The 20619-nt window shown below is 45.5% G+C and overlaps 2 pseudogenes; one reads left to right on the plus strand and one right to left on the minus strand.

The window, feature by feature from the left end:
- Positions 1 to 1762: 1762 nt before the first annotated feature.
- On the plus strand, positions 1763 to 2660 carry LOC105606236 (alpha/beta hydrolase domain-containing protein 17C-like; annotated as a pseudogene).
- Positions 2661 to 13745: 11085 nt separating this feature from the next.
- On the minus strand, positions 13746 to 15916 carry LOC101115300 (melanocortin receptor 3-like; annotated as a pseudogene).
- Positions 15917 to 20619: the final 4703 nt, after the last annotated feature.

The following is a 20619-nucleotide window of genomic DNA, read 5'->3' on the forward strand; positions in this document are numbered from 1 at the left end:
AAATAAGCTGTTAAGGATTTAAAAGTTTAAGCCATTTCAAAAGGAAAAGCTAGAATTTGTTTAAAAAAAGAAAATTACCAATCCTCAAAGTCTAAAACGTTTAAGAGTAGATTTTGATAAGATGGGCATACCTCTTAAATGAAAAAAATCCAAACTTCTTTTTCTGAAAAGAAAAAGACCAAAGTCTGTCTGAGTGTACATTTCTACTGGATAATAATTAACTAATTATTATAAACTTAACTAATGAAATTAAATGGGACAAGACATGATTGTTGATGTCTGGGGGAAAAAAATTCAGGTAATTATACATTCTCCACCCAAACAAAAGGTCAGGCTGTCCTACACTGTGAAGCCATCACATGGGCCATTAGCTTAACATTAAGCCAGAGAAGTCCTGCCTTCAGTGTTTTGATCCATTTCAAAAGCTACTCTGAGCTCCTGGCACCTTCTTCTGCCACATCCTGTACACACTATGCAGGGAATGGACCCCAGGAGCATACAAACCAATGGAGCAAGTGAGCCCTTTATGACTAAAGATGCTAAATCTGAAACACATGGTCCTTTTATCACTTGGAATCTGCAGCTTATGCCTCTTGTCAGGTGCCCGAAAAGCTGCCAGAAGCAAAACTTCCCAACTGAAAGCGTTCTTAGAGATGGGTTTAAGTGAAACTGGTCCTCCGTCCCTGACACCAGTAAAAGTGTAGGTGCTCCAATGTCTTCTAGGGGTGGTTTAGACTCTTGCTCATCCAGGTAGCTGGGTCGTTGAGCAGTGCACCTGGGACAGTGTGCATCACATCTCATTTACACATCTGTTCTTTTTGAGGGTTTCCCTTTTTCAACAACTTTGTTGTTGTTTAGTCACTAAGTCGTATCTGACTCTCTGCAACCCCACTGCCTGTAGCTCACCAGGCTTCTCTGTCCATGGAATTTCCCAGGCAAGAATACTGGAGTGGATTGCCATTTCCTTCTCCAGGGGATCTTCCCCACCCAGGGACTGAACCCACATCTCTTGCATTGGCAGGCAGATTCTTTACTGCTGAGCCACCAGGGAAACCAGTTTTAACAATTTTATCTAGATAAAATTTACATACCATAAAACTCACCCATTCTAAGTGGGTCACTGAGTTTCAGTCATTTTCCTGAGCTGTGCAATGAGCTGTTTTTACTTCTAACAGATACGTGGGTTTTTTCCCCACACCAATCAGTTCTCCCACTTACTAGAAACCAATCAGTTCAGTCGCTTAGTCGGGTCCGACTCTTTGCGACTCCATGGACTGCAGCACCCCAGGCCTCCCTGTCCATCACCAACTCCCGGAGCTTACTCAAAGTCACGTCCATTGAGTCGGTGATGCCATCCAACCATTTCATCCTCTGTCGTCCCCTTCCCTTTCTGCCTTCAGTCTTTCCCAGCATCAGGGTCTTTTCAAATGAGTCAGTTCTTCACATCAGCTGGCCAAAGTATTGGAGTTTCAGCTTCAGCATCAGTCCTTCCAATGAATATTCAGGACTGATTTCCTTTAGGATGGACTGGTTAGATGTCCTTGCAGTCCAAGGGACACTCAAGAGTCTTCTCCAGCACCACAGTTCAAAAGCATCAATCCTTCCGCTCTCATCCAATAGGATGTCCTGCAAATCAATTCAATTTGTAGTTTGGCGCCTGGCGCCACCCGCTGGGCCGCCGCAGACCTACCCCTGCTCCCAGCGCCGCGCCAGCCTGGTCTGCCCCGCCCCCTCGCACCCTCCCGCCCGCCCCGGGGCCTCCCCCCGCCTCCTCCAGCCTGCCCTTGAGCCCCAGCGGGGCCTGCCTGCCTGCCTCCTGTGCAGGCGGCGCGCTGCAGCCGCCCGGATGCCGGAGCCAGGCCCCAGACTGAACGGCTTCTCGCTGGGCTAGCTGTGCTGGCTCTTCTGCTGCCAGCCCTGCCCGAGCCCCATCGCCACCAAGCTGGCCTGCCTGCCGCCCGAGCCCACCTACACTGTGCTGGTGCCGGAGCAGCGCGGCCCCGGCGCGCCCGCTCCGGACTCGGCTGCTTCCACTCCTCCACCTCCGCCGTGGCCGCAGCCCGGGAAGAGGGGAGCGGGGCCCGGCGCATGCAGCCTGCACCTGAGCAAGCGCTCCGACTGCTCGCAGCGCTAGCTGGAAGCGGTCGAGTTCTTCTCATGCACCGCCGGGAACAACCGGCTAAACTGCATGTTCGTGCGCTGCGCGCCCTCCAGCAGCTACACGCTGCTCTTCTCGCACGGCAACACGGTGGACCTGGGCCAGATGTGCAACTTTGACATCGGTCTGGGCTCGTGCATCAGCTACAACATCTCCTACGATCTACTCCAGCTACGGAGAGAGCTCCGTCAAGCCCTCCCAAGGTCTATGCCGACATCGACGCCGCGTGGCAGGTGCTGCGCACCTGGAAAGATCTGCATCATTGAAATGCACAAAACTTAGCTGTCTGCCTCCCAGCAACATCTTCTTGCTGTCTGTATCAGCCTGTGATGAGCTAGCTGCAGACACTAGCTTTTCCTGGTGTGCTCTGGTATCGTACCATCATTGGAGCATGGATTGCCACAAACGGCCTAAGTCCAGAGAACATCATCTTGTATGGCCAGAGCGTTGGGACAGCCCCCCAATTATCCATTGATCTCTATGTACAACCAAAAGTATAAAAAGCTTTTCCAGACGATAAAGGAGGAGCCAGTCACTGGAAAGACTGGTTTCCCACGTGTGGTCTTTTCTTCTCTTCTGGCTGGATTCCCATCTGGGGCGTGGAGGCTCACCATGTCTACTTACTTGCCCTGGCTTCTAAGACCCACGCGAGAGGGAGCCCAAGGTGGGACACCCTCTGCTATTCAAGCAGGCGCAGGTGGCCTAATGCAGATGGTGCAAACCTCTTGTCTCGAGGTTTTATTAGCTCTCTGCATAAACCAAGTTATTCAGTCTCTTTTCTCCACTAAATTTTCCTACTACACTATTCTTTCCTAATCTCTCTTTATATTTCTAAATAAGTAAGTTTTTCCTCGCCTACTCCATCCACCCTTTGAATTCCCTGGATCCACCGGGGCTGGACCCCAGCAAGTTGTCACCTGTACTTCTCACTGACAAGCTATACTTTGGCACTTCCTGCAACATCCCCCTCCTCAGGTGTGATAACTCACAGAAGGATTCAGAGAACACAGGAAAATACTTACTATGACTGGTTTATGGTAAAGGGTGCAACTCAGGAGCAATCACGTGGGCATAGGGGCAAGGTATGCAGGAGGGGTGCTGAGTTCCCAACCTCTCTCTAGGCATGTCACTCTCTCAACACCTTGGTGTTTTCACCAGTCTGGAAGCTCCCTGAGCCTTGACGTTTGGGGTTTTATGGAGCATCCATTACCTAGTTCTGATTGAGTGAATCGATAGCCAGTACTAATTAACTCACTGTTAGCTCCTCTGTCCTCTCTGGAGGTCAGCACAGCCCTCTAGTCGTGCTTACTAGCCTCCTCCCTAAAGCCATCTGGGGGCCCCCAACATGAATCATTTGGCTACTAGCCTCCTTCCTGAAGCCATCTAGACCACTCATCACCCCAGAGACTCCAAGGATTTTAGGAATCATGTCCCAGGAACCAGGGACAATGACCAAATAGTGATTTCTTGTATCATATCCAATAACACCACAATCCAGTGTTAGGGTATTGCTGTCACCCCAGTGAGATCTCTTGTGTCTTTTACAGTTAATCCTCATCCCTAGCTCCAGCTCCAGGTAACCATGGATCGACTTTCCATCTCTACGAATTTGCCACTTCTAGACATTTTTGTATTAATGGAGTAATACAAAGTCTCATCTTTTGTGTCTGGCTTCTTTCACTTGGTGTACTATTTTTGAGGTCGTCCACATTGTAAATGTAGTTCATCCCTTTTTATGGCTAATATTTCATTGTATGAATGTGCCACATTTTTTGTTTATCCCTCTATCAGTTGATGGACATTTGGGTTTTTCCACTTTTTGTTGTTGTTCAGTCACCCAGTCAATGTCCAACTCTTTGTGACCATATGGACTGCAGCAAGCCAGGCCTCTCTGTCCCTCACCATCTCCCAGAGTTTGCCCAAGTTCATGTCCTTGCATCAGTGATGCCATTCAGCCACCTCTTCCTCTGACGCCCTCTTCTCCTGCCCTTGATCTTTCCCAGCACCAGGGACTTATCCAATGAATCAGCTGTTCAAATCATATGATCAAAATACTGGAGTTTCAGGTTCAGCATCAGTCCTTCCAGAGAGTATTCATGGTCAACTGAATCCAGAGACTGACTGGTTTGATCTCTCCTTGCTCTCCAAGGGACTCTCCAGCACCAGTTTGAAGGCATCAATTCTTTGGCACTCTGCCTTCCTTATGGTCCAGCTTTCACAACCATACATGACCACTGGGAAGACCATAGCCTTGACTATATGGGCCTTTGTCGGCAGAGTAATGTCACTGCTTTTCAACACACTTTCTAGGTTTGTTATCACTTTCCTGCCAAGAGGCAAATGTCTTCTGATTTCATTACTACAGTCACCATCTGCAGTGATTTTAGAGCCCACTGTCAAGAAGAAGGAAATCTGTCACTACTTCTACTTACCCCCTCTATTTGCCATGAAGTAACGGAACTAGATGACATTATATTAGCTTTTTTTTTAATATTTAGTTTTAAGCCAGCTCTTTCACTCTCCTCCTTCACCCTCATCAAGAGGCTCTTTAGTTCCTCTTCGCTTTCTGCCATTAGAGTGATATCATACACACATCTGAGGTTATTGATGTTTCGCCTGCCTATCTTGAGTCCAGCTTATAACTCATTCAGCCCAGCATTTCTCATGATGTACTCAGCATATTGATTAAACAAACAGGGTGACAACAGACAGCCCTGTTATACTCCTTTCTCAATCTTGAAGCAATCAGTTGTTCCATACAGGGTTCTAATTGTCTCTTTTCCACTTTTGGGCTACACCAAACAATGCTGCTAGAATATTTGTATGAATAACCTTTATTTTTAATAATAATAAAATGTACAGAGGAGAAAAGTTTCAAAATGAAAGTGATATTTAGGTAATGATTCTTTGATATTTTAATTATTTTCATTAGAGAATAATTACTTTACAATATTGTGACAGTTTTTGCAATATATCAGCATGAATCAGCCACAGGTATATATGTGTCCCCCCAATCCTGAGCGCCCCTCTCACCTCCCTCCCTACCCTATCCCTCTGGGTTGACCCAAGCACCAACTGGGTACTCTGCTTCAGGCATCAGTTCATACTACTGTTTTAAGTGTTAAGATGCCGTTTACATATATTTCTGTCTGATTCATAACACTCATCCACTTGGTTAGTTCTTAGAAGGACCATGGCCCAGAAAATTCAAAGTTGCCCCCTCTTGGTACTGTGAAACCAAAGACAAGACTAGGGATAAGAGACAAGCAATTCAGCAAACTAGCTTATGCAAGCCCTGAATGTTAGAAGCAAAGGACTAGAAAAAGCAAACTGTGGGTTGGCCCGATACAAAATGAAGTCTCTTTTCTGGCATGTATATTTGTGTTTTTGCATAAGGTCTTTTAAGGATATTTCAGAAGTTTAGAATGAATGTGCAAAGAGTCACTTGAAAATGTGTTGTTGCTTAGTCACTAAGTCATGTCAGACTTTTTGTGACCCCATGGACTGTAGCCCACCAGGCTCCTCTGCCCATGGGATTTCCCAGGCAAGAATACTGGAGAAGAGCCATTTCCTTCTCCAAGGGAACTTCCTGACCCAGGGGTTGAACCTGCGTCTCCTACATTGCAAGTGGATTCTTTACCACTGAGCCACCTGGGAATGGCAATCGAATCCAGTATTCTTGCCTGGAGAATACCATAGACAGAGGAGTCTAGTGGGCTACAGTCAATGGGGTCTCAAAGAGTTGTACATGATGGAGTGACTAACCAGGCAGACATATAGGCACCTGGGAAGCCCAGAAATGTATTGAGTTACCTAGAAATTATCAAGTATATATATATTTAAAATATGTATTTATTTGGCTGTGCTAGGTCTTAGCTGTGGCAAACAGGATCTTTATTTGCAGCATGGGGGCTGCAGCATGTGGGATCCAGTTCCTTGACCAGGGTTTGAACCCAAGATTCCTACAATGGGAGTGTGGAGCCCCAGCCACCGGACCACCAGAGAAATCCCTATCAAGTGTGTCTTAAGGAAAGGACAAGAATCCAGGAAACTGGCAAGAATGAGTGTATTCTGCAAATCAAGCCTACAAAAGTACTGGGGACAGGGCTGGAGGGTGAGTGGGGAGTGGACAGTGCCTAATTTTGGAAATAGCACTCAGGTGTCTGGTGTCTCCCCCTACACTCCTCACCCCCTACACAGCTGATGGCCCTGCCCCAGCTCCCAGGTGGGAGTTTCATCCAAGCCTGAGCACATGCACTTGCCACAGTGATTGGCTTAGAGATGGGGTGGGCCTATGATTTAATTTAGCTGGTCTGAAGTTTTTCTTTTTTGGGTGATGGCACATGGATAGGGAGAGGATTGGGACAGAGAAGCTGGTTTTCTACTGGAGTCAGTGATCTGATAGAAGTCTGGTACTATTGTACCACACTGTGGAAGGAAAAAAAAAAAAAAACTGCCCAAGAAAGAAGCCAAAGGTGAGGAAATTAGACTCATGAGACAGAGATTTCTGATGGCACCTCTTCAGTCCCCAAATGTAGGAGGGCCCAAATATTAATAAATTCTTCCTTCTTTTTTAAAATAAGCCAGTTAGAGATGGATTTTTGTTGTCAGCAATTCAAACAGTCTTGACTCTCCTCTTGCTTGGAATACATTGAGGTCATCAGAATTAGATTTAAAATCACGAGAGTAACAAGCTGTCTCTTGTTCCTAAGAGAGGGGAAGCAGATTCTTAGCTGTTCAAGTGTTTCTGGCTGAGTCTTTGAATGCAGGGAGAGGTTTGTTTGTCTTTTCCCTGGATCTTTGCTTCCTTCTCTCTTCCTCTGCTGGGGTCCTGAGGTTGGGGTGGAAGTCTGAGCAATTTAAAATCTACTTGGTGAAGAATTCCTTACCCACTCAGGGAAGCTGATAAGAACAAGACCCACTCCTGTGACACAGATGAGAAAACCGAGGCTCAGGATGGCTAGATGATTAGGTCAAGAAGACACGCTGAAAAGATCCACCTGCCCAGGGCTATCTGTTTCTTTCCCTGCAGTCTGTTTCTTTCCCTGCAGTCTCTCACTGAAAGGCGATCCAGACCTTGCTTGTCCAGGGCAGTCTCTTCACCTGCCCCCTAGGCTTCCTGAGGATGTGGCCTCCCCTGCCCCTGGCATACAGTACCTGGTCTGCATTAAACACTGGACAGATACTTGTGATGACAGAAGACTGAGGAAGTGAGATGTGAGGAAGAAAAGGTAGACATTGAAGCGAGTGCATATTTTATGTGCTGAGTGGGATATTTGACGCCTAACATCTTTTTTTAATTAATTCTATTTATTTATTGTGGGTCGTGCTGCATGGCCTGCATCTAGCTGCCCATCATCTGCTGGCAAAGGCACACCTTTCCCTCCAGATGAGGCTGCCCAGAAAGCCCAGGCTGTGTTAGCATCCTTGCATTCTCTAGTTATGGAGTCAGACCAGAACTGCTCAATCTGGATTCATCTAAACATCAAGGGGTCAAGGAGTGGGTGAGCGACACACAGCACTGGAAATGCTGATTTCACTGTCTAGATTTCTGCTTCTTTTCATACCCTAATTAGGAACATTTCCAGGGAGCTCTGCTTGCCTTATCCTTAGTAGAACAGGAAGGCAAATCTCAAGTTCCCTTGAATTATCTGCTCTAGTGGTTTTTGTTTTCACTTCTAGCTAATTCTTTTTGATGTTAACGTCGCATCTTATATGTAAACCCAATATGTAAGTCAGATCACAGGAGAATCTGTCTCCCTAAGCTTGGAGCCCTTCTCTCTTCTCAGTCTCTGCCCCTCTTTTCTCCCCTTCCCTTACCTGCCTCCCCCTCATGTTCCACCCCACCCCCATGGGCCTCTGTATTTATCACGATGATATTGTTTACAAATGGCAGTAGCTCCTAACAGAAGGTCCAAGCATAGGACTAGCTTCAGGCATAGCTGGAGGCAGGTGCGCAAATGAGAACAGCTGGCATCCTGTCTCTTTCATCTGCCTTCTGCTTTCTTTGATGGTGGCTTCATCCTCGAATACCACTCCTGCAGCCCCCGCGCAACTTGGTACCCAGTGGTTCGTGGGAAAGGGGACAGCTCTTTCTCAGTAGTTCAAGTTCTGAGAATCTCCCTGGGCTGCTTTGGGTCGCATGTGGCTGCTGTTCCCCAGACGTGGAGGACTCATGGACCAGGCACCTCCCTGTGGCTGATGTTGAGTGGGGTCTGAGTCACCTGATTCGCAGTCCTGAGGCAGCAGTCACCTGGGACCTCGATGGACAGGGGCAAAGCTGAAAACCTCCCACGGTGTCCAGTTCTGCTAGCTGCAGGGATACATGACTGAAGCCCAGAGACGGTGACAGACTTGCTCACAGCCACACCAGACTAGAGACACACCGGGTCCCAGGCACTGAATTCCAGCTTCGTTTCCTCTGCTGACACCCCCAGTGTTTTCAGAGATGGGCAAGCCATTTTACTTCCTGATAAACAGAGTTCTTCAAAGCACCTCTTGTGGCATCCATCCTAAGGGTCCATCAGTGACATTGCTCTTCTGTTCCCTCTGAGGATGCATGAAAGTGCCAACCTTTTAAAACCCCGCGCATGTCACATGAACGGAATACACACAGGGAAGGATTCTTTCCCTTCTGCAATTAGAAACCAAGAAAGAATCTTCCTTTCTTCTTTGTTTCTCAGTATCTATTTTTCAGGTCAGACCTGTGCTCTATATATATACCTTCAGGGAAATGAGCCAATTATCCAGGTGTTTCACAGGAAATGCATTTCTTTGGCTTGAGCAACTCACATCATTAGCTGCTTCCCACTTCCACTCAACTGCTGGCTCTGGGGGTAAAGAGGCTTTCTGTGTCACCTGATGAAAAGATGGCAAAAAGAATTTGTAGGGATTTTTCTGTATATTCATTATTAATACTTCCACTGGAAAGTACACCAAGTTCTCTATTGGGTCTGAGAGTTGCTGGAGTCCCTTCAGACCTGAAGAGCATCACCACAGGCCACCTGCTTCATCACACAATGGGTACCTGGGCAAGCCATGGACCGAGGAGCCTGACTGTGGGCTGAGTCCCAGCTCTGCTCCTCGAATTCTGAGTAGCTTGAGTCTGGATAATTAACCTACTCCACGATCCTATTTATAAGTTTCTTTTTCTACAGGACAAGATTTTAATGGTGCTTATTACCTCATAGGGTTTTCATGAGAATTCAATGAGTTAATATACCTAAGGGCTTAGTCCAATGTCTGGCACATAATAATGTCAGGTAATGCATTTTATTATTATTGTCACTTACTTATTTGATTCTCACTTAAGTGTTCTTATGTGAGAAAGGTTGAGTTCCTCATTTGAAGAGTTTGCTTGTTTTCTGCGTTTTGTCAACTGTTTTTTCCAGTTCCTGGATTTATATTGGTTCTGGGATGTTGTTGCTGTTGTTTAGTCATTAAGTCATGTCTGAATCTTTGCGACCCCAAGCCCTATAGAAAGTCATCACAATTAAGCTCAAAAGTTCAACTTAAATAGGGACCACGGGTGATGATTTCTAGGGGTGCCATAAGTCAACACCTGCTGTGATTCTGCCTTGGCGAAAGAGGGTGAAAATGAGCCCAACAAATGAACGAAAATCACAATGTATTTTATTTCCAAAAATTAAGCATTTTTTGAACCTGACTGTCCCCCTGCTTAAAATGCACAGTGGGTTTCCGCATGAAGGTCTGGGAAAGTGGTCATGGAGGAGACAGTGGCAGCATGATGTCCAGGGTCATTCACTCCAGGAAAGGTTGCACTCGCAGGGCTACCCACAGACTTTGGGAGAGCAGAGCAAGTAAAGTGATGACTTGTTTTCTTGGTTTTTATGACAGCTTGATGGAAGCTCTGTCATGAACATATGGACTCCTAGTTGTAGGAATAGTCCTTAAAGCCTCCCTCCACAGCAGCAATGACCCTCTGGGGCCACTGGGCCACAGTTCAATGATGCTATTTTCAGGAGAAGTGCTAGGGTGTCCAGGTTGGACTTGGGGATGTGGGTAGGCACCTCAAGTTTAAATCTCCACTTCTCCACTTGTAGCTGAGTTTCTGTAGACTCCTGAGTTTCAGATGCCTTCTCTGCAAAATAAGGATGAGCCTAGTGTTTGCCTCAAGAGGTTATGCAGAGATCAAAGAAGTGAGTGCCTGCAAGGAACTTAGCCCAGTTCCCGGCATGGGGTCAGCTCCATGCAGATGTGTATTTTTGACTATGCACTGTGCTCATGTATAAGTGCTCTGTGTCTCTGCTATTTAAAAGGAGGTCCCCAGACCAGTAGCCGTATCCTATGGGAGCTTGTCAGAGTCAGAAATTCAGAATCTGAGAGAATAACATTGACATATATACACTACCATATGTACAGTACCTTGTGGGAAGCTGCTGCATAGCACAAGGAACTCAGTTTGGTGCCCTATGATGACCTGGAGGGGTGGGATGGGAGGGGATGGGAGGGAGGCTCAAGAGGGAGGATATAAATATACTTACAGCAGATTCACGTTGTTGTACAGCAGAAACTAACACAACATTGTATAGCAGTTATACTCCAATTAAAAATAAAGGATAAAAAAAGAAATTCAGAATCTTAGACTCCACTCCCAACCCATTGAATTAGCTTTAGCACTTGAACAAGATCCAGAGTGATTCCAGCAGGCATTTCTGTTCAGAAGCACTGCTCTCAGCTAAAATGTACATAGAAAGGGCAGCTGGGTCCGTTTTGATATGGAAACCTGTTGGCAGCATCATGTTGGTGCAAAAAGACAGCAGCACCAGGGCACAAAATATACAGTGACCCTGACTTAGCTGGCCATTTTGGGGCAGTCATATAACCCCTCTGGAATGAAGTTTCTTCATCTGTGGGATGACTCACCTATTTGGAGACTTGAATGTGAAAACTAATATAAAAGAGTGCAAAGTATGCTATTTTATCTTGTTTACATAGGAAAAAGGCATCATAATCCCTATGGCCATCAATACCATTTTTCAAAGAATTCAATTCCTCATTTTCCATGTTAATTTGCCGAGTAGCAAAGACCTGTTATTTGGTGCCTCAATTACAATAATGCAGAGTGACATTGGCCCAGGAATTTCAGCCTGGTATGTTTGGAAACTAAATGGGAGAGTTTTGTAGTTTGGCTAAAAAGCATTACCCTAGAAAAGACCAGCAGTGTGGTCAATGGGGATGTTTACACCATTGACAGAATAGTCATGGAATTGCAATGTCACGAATGATGGCCACAAACAGAAGCCAGTAAGATGCTTCCAGGTGGTATGGTTCAATGTGACACACGTTTATCAGCTACGAAAGCCTTTAATTATTTCCAAACATCACAACCAAAGTGAGAAACAAATCATATTGTTCACATTAGCACAGATAAAATACAAAAACCCCAAAACATTACAGCACAAGAAAAATACACAGTTGTATACCAAAGACACAGCATAATGTAAGAATTCATGGGAGAGGGAAAGTGGGGACATCCAGAAAGTACAGTCCAAAGTCCCCTGGGGTGGAAGGGGGTCTGATGGATGTATGTAGCACACAGCTTTGGACAGCGTTCATCAGCAAAGCTTGTCCTGAGTTCACAGGAGTGAGTCACTTTACTTGATACAGTATAGACTTTGATAACAGGGTCACCCAACTTCAACACCATGTCAAACAAAAGGAACTGTGAATAGAAACCATCCTCCTTCATGCTGCTGCTGTTGCTGCTGCTAAGTCACTTCAGTCGTGTCTGACTCTGTGCGACCCCATAGACGGCAGCCCACCAAGCTCCTCTGTCCCTGGGATTCTCCAGGCAAGAACACTGGAGTGGGTTGCCATTGTCTTCTCCAATGTATGAAAGTGAAAAGTGAAAAAGAAGTCGCTCAGTCGTGCCCGACTCTTAGCGACCCCATGGACTGCAGCCTACAAGGCTCCTCCATCCATGGGATTTTCCAGTGGGTTGCCATTGCCTTCTCCTTCATAGATCACAGCAAATAGAAAACCTGTGCTAGAGACTCAGTTCTTATGAACAAAAGAGCTTCCAAGAAAACCACAGGCAGCTCAGAGTCTAACTCCCTGAAACTACAGTCCAGAAGTTTCTTGAAACACATGTCCTCCCACCCACAATTCTGTCTCTTGTTTAAAGACAGAAAAGGAATCATAGGAAAAATCACCTTTTTGAAATAAGGAACTGTATGCCTTAAAATAGCAAGATATCAAAATACTTTGTACACGGGTATGTTCTGATTCTCCAAAGCACTTTACTTCTCTTTCATTAGTCTTGCAAGCTGCCCTGTGTTGGATGCTTACAAACCCAACAAAAAACAAAAACAATATCAATAACACAAAAATAGAAGTGGGTTCCATTCCCATGCTAGTTTGGTGATGGGGGGGATGGAGTCAAGAAAAGTGGCAAACAGCATAGTATTACTTCTCCCACAAAGAGGTTGCTGTTTTTAGGAAGTTGTTTTACTGTAAATAGAGTAATCACAATGGTGTAATCACTCACCTAGAGCCAGACATCCTGGAATGTGAAGTCAAGTGGGCCTTAGGAAGCATCACTATGAACAAAGCTAGTGGAGGTGATGGAATTCCAGTTGAGCTATTTCAAATCCTGAAAGATGACGCTGTGAAAGTGCTGCACTCAATATGCCAGCAAATTTGGAAAACTCAGCAGTGGCCACAGGACTGGAAAAGGTCAGTTTTCATTCCAATCCCAAAGAAAGGCAATGCCAAAGAATGCTCAAACTACCGCACAATTACACTCATCTCACATGCTAGTAAAGTGATGCTCAAAATCCTCCAAGCCAGGCTTCAGCAATATTTGAACCATGAACTTCCAGATGTTCAAGCTGGTTTTAGAAAAAGCAGAGGAGCCAGAGATCAAATTGCCAACATCCACTGGATCATGGAAAAAGCAAGAGAGTTCCAGAAAAACATCTATCTCTGCTTTATTGACTATGCCAAAGCCTTTGACTGTGTGGATCACAATAAACTGTGGAAAATTCTGAAAGAGATGGGAATACAGACCACCTGACCTGCCTCTTGAGAAATCTGTATGCAGGTCAGGAAGCAACAGTTAGAACTGGACATGGAACAACAGACTGGTTCCAAATAGGGAAAGGAGTATGTCAAGGCTGCATATTGTCACCCTGCTTATTTAACTTCTATGCAGAGTACATCATGAGAAACGCCGGGCTGGAAGAAGCACAAGCTGGAATCAAGATTGCTGGGAGAAATATCAATAACCTCAGATATGCAGATGACACCACCCTTATGGCAGAAAGTGAAGAGGAACTAAAAAGCCTCTTGATGAAAGTGAAAGAGGAGAGTGAAAAAACTGGCCTAAAGCTCAACATTCAGAAAACGAAGATCATGACATCCGGTCCCATCACTTCATGGGAAATAGATGGGAAAACAGTGGAAACAGTATCAGACTTTATTTTGGGGGGCTCCAAAATCACTGCAGATGGTGACTGCAGCCATGAAATTGAAAGACGCTTACTCCTTGGAAGAAAAGTTATGACCAACCTACATAGCATCTTCAAAAGCAGAGACATTATTTTGCCAACAAAGGTCTGTTTAGTCAAGGCTGTGGTTTTTCCTGTGGTCATGTATGGATGTGAGAGTTGGACTATGAAGAAGGCTGAGCACCAAAGAATGGATGCTTTTGAACTGTGGTGTTGGAGAAGACTCTTGAGAGTCCCTTGGACTGCAAGGAGATCCAACCAGTCCATTCTGAAGGAGATCAGCCCTGGGATTACTTTGGAAGGAATGATGCTAAAGCTGAAGCTCCAGTACTTTGGCCACCTCATGCGAAGAGTTGACTCATTGGAAAAGACTGTGATGCTGGGAGGGATTGCGGGCAGGAGGAGAAGGGAACGACAGAGGATGAGATGGCTGGATGGCATCACCGACTCGATGGACGTGAGTCTGAGTGAACTCCGGGAGTTGGTGATGGACAGGGAGGCCTGGCATGCTGCAATTCATGAGGTTGCAAAGAGTCAGACACGACTGAGCAACTGAACTAAACTGACTGAACTGAAGTAGAGAAATAGATGAGAAACTCAGTCTCTTACGAGATGAAGGCAAAGCCATTTGCGCAGCGGCAGCCAGGTGTTGGCAGCTGTAACAGGTTTGCTTGAAGGAGATTCCAGCCGCCCTTACTGTTACTGCAGATCCTTCGGTCTGTCTGACCTGAAACATGAGGGAGTGAGTGGGAAGCATCACAGACCCTGGGTGCGTGAAAATGAATGCAGACAGCACCAGAGCGGCCCCCACAGGTCCTCCCCCCACCAACCAGTGACTGTTCAAGAAATCAGTTTGCGACTTACCCATGGGTAAGCTGGTAAAGAACTCACCTGCAATGCAGGAGACACATTAGACACGGGTTTGATCCCTGGATCAGGAAGATCCCCTGGAGGAGGAAATGGCAACCCATTCCTGTATTCTTGCCTGGAAAATCCCATGGACAGCAAAGCCAGGTGGGCTATAGTCCACAGGGTCACAAGAGTCGGACATGACTGAAGCGACTTAACACTATTGCACAGCAGGTGGGCATCCTTTCAGAGAGCCTGTTATATCCATTTTGCCCTTTTAAAATGCCCTCTGCAAGCTTAAAAACAAAAGACACATAGGATCATGGCTAATAACACATTTTTTATGTCTTTTAAGTAGTTTTCTCCCTTCCTGCTAAACACTTGGGCTGGCTAGAGGGTCAAAGGTGACCAGACTGAGTACCCTTCCCATGGCCCCACGTCTTATCCCACATTCATGCTGTTGCAGCTCCAGAGGATCTCCTTGAAGGTGCTGCACAGCTCCAGGCTCCAGGAAAGCACATATCAGCAGGTTGATGATGGCGGCACACATGATGAGGACCAGGTGGGTGTTGGAGTGGGCAGTGTAGCAGACGCAGTGGGGTTGGTGGGGCAGGTTACGATGAGGACGAGGTGGAGGAAGAAGGGGGCCCAGCAGAAGATGGGGACCCCCGGCAGGCTTGTGATGGTGACTGCCCCCTTCATACACGAGTGCTGCCGGTCAATGGGCCATCCCCTCGGCGGGCAGCTGTGCAGCGATGTGCTCAATGTGAAGCAGGGTGAAGAGGAGCAGGTGCACATAGAGGGTGCCCATGAGCAGCAGCATGGCAAGGAACATGCTGATCAGGCACACGATGACCGTCTTGCTCTCGGAGTAGACAATGAGCTCCACACTGCAGACCCTGCAGCCCAGCCAGATGGCCGCAATCAGGGCCAGCACCTTCCACACGGTCATGATGCTGTGGTAGCAAGTGTGTAGAAGATGGTGGTGTACCTGTCGACCGCAATGGCCAGGAGGTTGCAGATGGGGCCACCAGGGAGAGGCAGATCATGGGGTCAAAGACATTGTCCATGTGCTGGATGAGCTGGTCCTTGAAGGGCCGGTAGTCGCTGTTGACCACGGGGATCATGAGAGTCTCCAAGGCATTGGACACGCTCACCAGCATGTCAGGCATGGCCAGGCTGCAGAGGAAGATGTACATGAGGGAGTGCAGGTTGCCAGGATGACCAGGATGTTTTCCAGAAGGCTGATGATGCCCAGGGCCAGGAAGACCTCAGGCTTGATGAAGACCTGCTCGCAGAAGCTGCTGCTGCTCTGATTGCTGAAGTTAGGGGCTGCAAGATGCTCTGAGCTGGTAGGCAGCGATGGTTGAGCAAAGTGCAGATAGCATGAAGCATTCATTGCTCACAGTCAGCTGGCTGATCAGAGGAGGGGCTCCAGCAGGGTCCCAAGGCTGCAGTTGCTGCTGATTCTAGGAAAGAAAAAAATTCCTTCCGTATCCTTCTTTTAGATGCTTTTCCATGCACTCTTAGATTTTGTTCTTCCCCAGAATAAAAGGATGGAGACAGGGAGAGAGAGAAACAGAACAATAGGGAGAGGGAGGAAAAAGTCAGCTTGGAGACGTACAGAGTACTTTCCTCTGCTTCTCCAGGATGAGCAGTTTTAATAGAAACTCTTCTCTCTCTCTCTCTCTCTCTCTCTCTCTCTCTCTCTCTATCCCTTCTTACCTTCCTTCCATCTCTCCCTCTTTTCCCCTCTCACATCCCCATCTGGGAACAGAAACTCAGCCAATGGCTGGTACAGTTACGGCAGTTTTCATGGTAAGTCACGGGACGTGGTACCTGTTGTTAGGAGTGAGAGGTGGACACTCAGTTTATATACATTGGCTGGAGGCAAACACCTCCTTCTTAATCTTCAGTGCAGCAAAATGACCAGTGAGCATTGGGCGCCTCTCTGACTGACAGTGCCAACTCCCAGGGCTTGGACTTGGAGATTCAAACGCAGCCTGGTGCCCTCTACAGGCCAGACTGCTCATCTCTCCATTGATTGGGCTGAGCAGTTTCTGTCTGGAAAACGGCCACAGCCATCCTTTCATCCATTTATTTGCTCATTCTTTTTTTTTTTTTTTTTTTTTTGATAGCAAACATTTACTAAATGCCTACCATGTGTCAAGTTTCTGCCCCGTGAAGGAACATCCTTGTTTCCTCCAAACTCAGAGTCTGGGGTGGAAGACGAGAAATCCAGCGTTTTTATTATAGGGGGATACATACTTGAATCAGGGAATGCCAGGGGCTGGGGGAGTTCAGAGGGGACCCCCTCACCTGAGAGGTCAAGGGACGTTCCTGGAGGAAGAAGCCTCTCAGCTATGACTTCAAAGAACAGAGGGGATGCCCAGTGGTGAGGCAGGCGCTGGGGTTGAAGGAGGTAGCAGTGGATTCCTGGCAGAGCGAATAGCATGCTTACAGCCTACAGGCTAAAAGCAGTGTTTCTGCGCCCTGGACATAGGAGTCATCTGTAGGATGTGGTCACGGGGATCGCATCTGACCTCCTGAATCAGAATCACCCAGGGACGGGAGGTGGGTAGGTGTGTTTTCACTTTTTAACGGGTGAGGGAGGACATAGCCAAGGTTGAGAGCTATGGAAAAGAAAGCTTGGTGCTTCTGAAGGACTTTCGTTTTCTCTGGCCGGAGTGTGGAGCCAGGAGACATAATTTGAGAAGTGAGCCTGCAGATTTTTTCTTTTCCTAAGTGGAGAAAGGCCAGGATCCTGAAGGGCAGTCTCAGCCGAGTGTGGGAGTTTTCGACTGTATCCAGAAGCCAACAGGGGGCTGTGGAAGAGAGGAGGTGGGGTTTGCAATTTAGAAGGATTCCTCATTGCCTGGTGGAGACTGCCTCAGGAGAGGATGAGTCAGGAGCCTGGGGGGCCAGGGCTGCAGAGATTCACAGTGAGATGATGGTGGCCTGAAGCAAGGAGGTGGCCACGGGGCCATGGAAAGAGTGGACAGAGATGCTTGGGGTGGTGGGTTCTGGAGATGTGAGTGTGATGATTAGGACAGCGCAGGGAACACCTCTGCTTCCTTCTTAAGTAACAGGAAGAACAGAGATGGAAAATGTATTGGTTGGCCAAAAAGTTCGTTCGGGTTTTCTGTACTATCTAATGGAAAAACCCGAATGAACTTTTCAGCCAGCCCAATAGAAGGCAGGATTTAGCAGCTGACTTTGATACTTAGTTCATGTCAGATGTGATGCTGGACAGTAAAATGATGTAAACTCTGGACACAAAGAGTCTGCTTCCCCAGCCCTCCTCGCCCAGTACCTGGGTATCAATTACAGGTAGACTGATGTTCTGATTATCCAACTATCAGCTAACCATGTATGTGAGTGTTACTGTGTGTGTATTAGATAGAAGAAATGTGCATATGAAATAGAAGATAACTTAGAATACTTATGAAACTGTGGGGGTGGCGAGGTCTTAAAAAGATAGGCAACCAGATGGGAGAAGGGATAGTTAGGGAATTTGGGATGGACAGGTACCCACTGCTATATTTTAAATGGGTAACCAACAAGGACCTACTATAAAGCACAAGGAACTCTACTCAGTCACATGTGGCAAACTGGATGGGAGAGGAGCTTGGAGGAGAATGGCTACATATACATAGATGACTGCGTCCCTTTGCTGTCCACCTGAAAATATCCCAACATTGTTAATCAGCTATATCTGAACACAAAATAAAAAGTGGGGTTTCCTCAAAGAAAAAAAAAGGCAACCAGAAATTAAGTGTGAAAATATCACCAAAGTCAGAAGACAAACCGGAAGAAAAGACTTTCCATAGGCAAAGATTACTGTCTCTTCAATACAAAGAATACTCTCACATTAATAAGAAAGAGATGATTTACCTCTTAGAACACCGGGCAACAAAACAGGGATAGGAATTCACTGAAGAGGAAATGCAAGTGGCTAATAAACTTATGAAAAGATATTCAGTCTTCTGGGGAATCCAAGAAATGCAAATCAAACTTCAGATGGACAAGGGTGAAAAGGATATCAAATTCAGCAGAGAGTGTTGGGAGAACACCCTCATGCATTTCCAGGGTTTGTGGATAGTCTCATCATTTTCAGTGTCTACTAAAATCAAAAGAAACGCACCTGAGTGTGGGTCTCAGTCTGTGAACTGAGGGGCATGAGAAATACTTCTACTGATTTTCAGCAAAGTGACTTCATTTCTGATGCTAAACCTCCCATGTCCCAGGTTGCAGAAAACACAGTCCTAATCCTTGTGGAGGTTTCTCTGGGTCACATCCAGAGGTATATTTATACTGTCCTGTCTGTGGTTTCGGGGCCCCTTACCTGTAAAGATCAGACTACTAGGTTTTTGCCCTGCTCTGTGTTTGGCCTGGGCTGAGCACCGACCATCTTTCTCTGCTTCTGTTCTCTGTTTATGAGCATTGTTGAGAGTGAGCAGGAGGGACCCAGCACCCTCATGCCTAAAGAATGTTGAGTTGGTCTCCTCTAAGCTCTACTCTCCGCTTTCCTGGGGGAGTAGCACAGACACAGCTACTTTTAAACTGAAACTGTAGTTTGTTTTCTACTTCTGTGACTCTACTTCTGTTTTGTAAATAAGTTCATTTGCACTCATTTTTTTAGATTCCATATATAAGCAATATCATATATTTATCCAGATATTTGAACTCCATGACTCAAAGAAACTTTTATTACACAACTGCTTTTAAGATTTACTTATTTATTTTATATTTATTTTGTTTTTGTCCATACCACGCAGTATATGGGACCTTAGTTCCCGCATCAGGGATTGAACCCACAGCCCCTGAAGTGGAAGTGCAGTATCTCAACCATTGGAATGACAGGGAATTCCCTAAAATTTCTTTTTACTTATACTCAAGGTTCCTAATATTTTTATGCCTGTAAATTTTGCTTTACCTTTTTAAAATTGAGCTATAGGTACCAGAAAATTCATGATTTTGAAATATACAATTCAGTGGGTTTTTGTTTGTTTTTTTAGCATCTTCGAGAAGTTGCCCAGCCAACACCGCTATCTAATTCCAGGACAGTTTCATCACTTCATCTCCATGAGCAGTCACTCCTCATTTGCTGCTTCCCTCAGTCTCTAACAACTGCTAATCTATTTTCTATCTCTATGTGACAGTAAAAAATATGCTCATCGAGGCTGTGTTTAACTTTTGGATCACAAAACCCTCCATTTCCTGACTTTCTCATTTTTCAAATTCAAAAACAAACGAACAATACCAATAGCTGTAGGTGAAAATGTAAACTGAACCAGCCAACTCTATGGAAAACAAAGCAGAGGATCCTTAAAAAACTAAAAATAGAGTTACTGTATGATCCAGCAATCTCACTCCTGCCTGGGCATATATCTGGAAAAGATGAAAATTCTGATTTGAAAATATACGCTCACTCTAGTGTTCATAGCAACACTATTTACAATAGTAAAAACATGGAAACAATCCAAGGGCCCAACAACAGATGACTGGCTTAAGAAGATGTTTATATACAATGGAATATCACTCAGCCATCAAAAGGAACAAAGTATTATCATTTGCAGAATGTGACTAGACCTAGAGATCATACTGCTAAGTGAAGTCAGTCAGTAAGAGAGAGACGAATATGATAAGATATTCTGTAAATGTGGAACCTAAAAAATAATACAAATGATTCTACAAAACAGAAACAGACTCACAAATATAAAAAATAAACTTATGGTTACCAAAGCATAAAGGGAGCAGGGAGGGATAAATTAGGAGTATGAGATTAATAGATACAGATACTGTATACAGCTACTGATATTGTATATAGATACAGATACTGTATACAGATACAGATACAGATTAACAGATACTATTATACCTAAAATGGATAAGCTACAAGGATTTACTATGTAGCATATGGAACAATCTTCAATATCTTATAATAACCTATACTAGAAAATAATCTGAAAAAATACATAATTGAATCACTTTGCTGTACACCTGGAACTAATACAATATTACAAACCAACTATACTTCAAAAAACAAACAAAAAGCAACAACAAAAACCCAACAACTATAAATTCTTCTGTATTAAAATTCAGTATAAAAGTGGTAAAGTAAGAACAATCAAAACAACA

The sequence above is a fragment of the Ovis aries genome, chromosome 13 (genome assembly GCF_016772045.2).
Source record: "Ovis aries strain OAR_USU_Benz2616 breed Rambouillet chromosome 13, ARS-UI_Ramb_v3.0, whole genome shotgun sequence".
NCBI classification, from domain to species: Eukaryota; Metazoa; Chordata; class Mammalia; order Artiodactyla; family Bovidae; genus Ovis; species Ovis aries.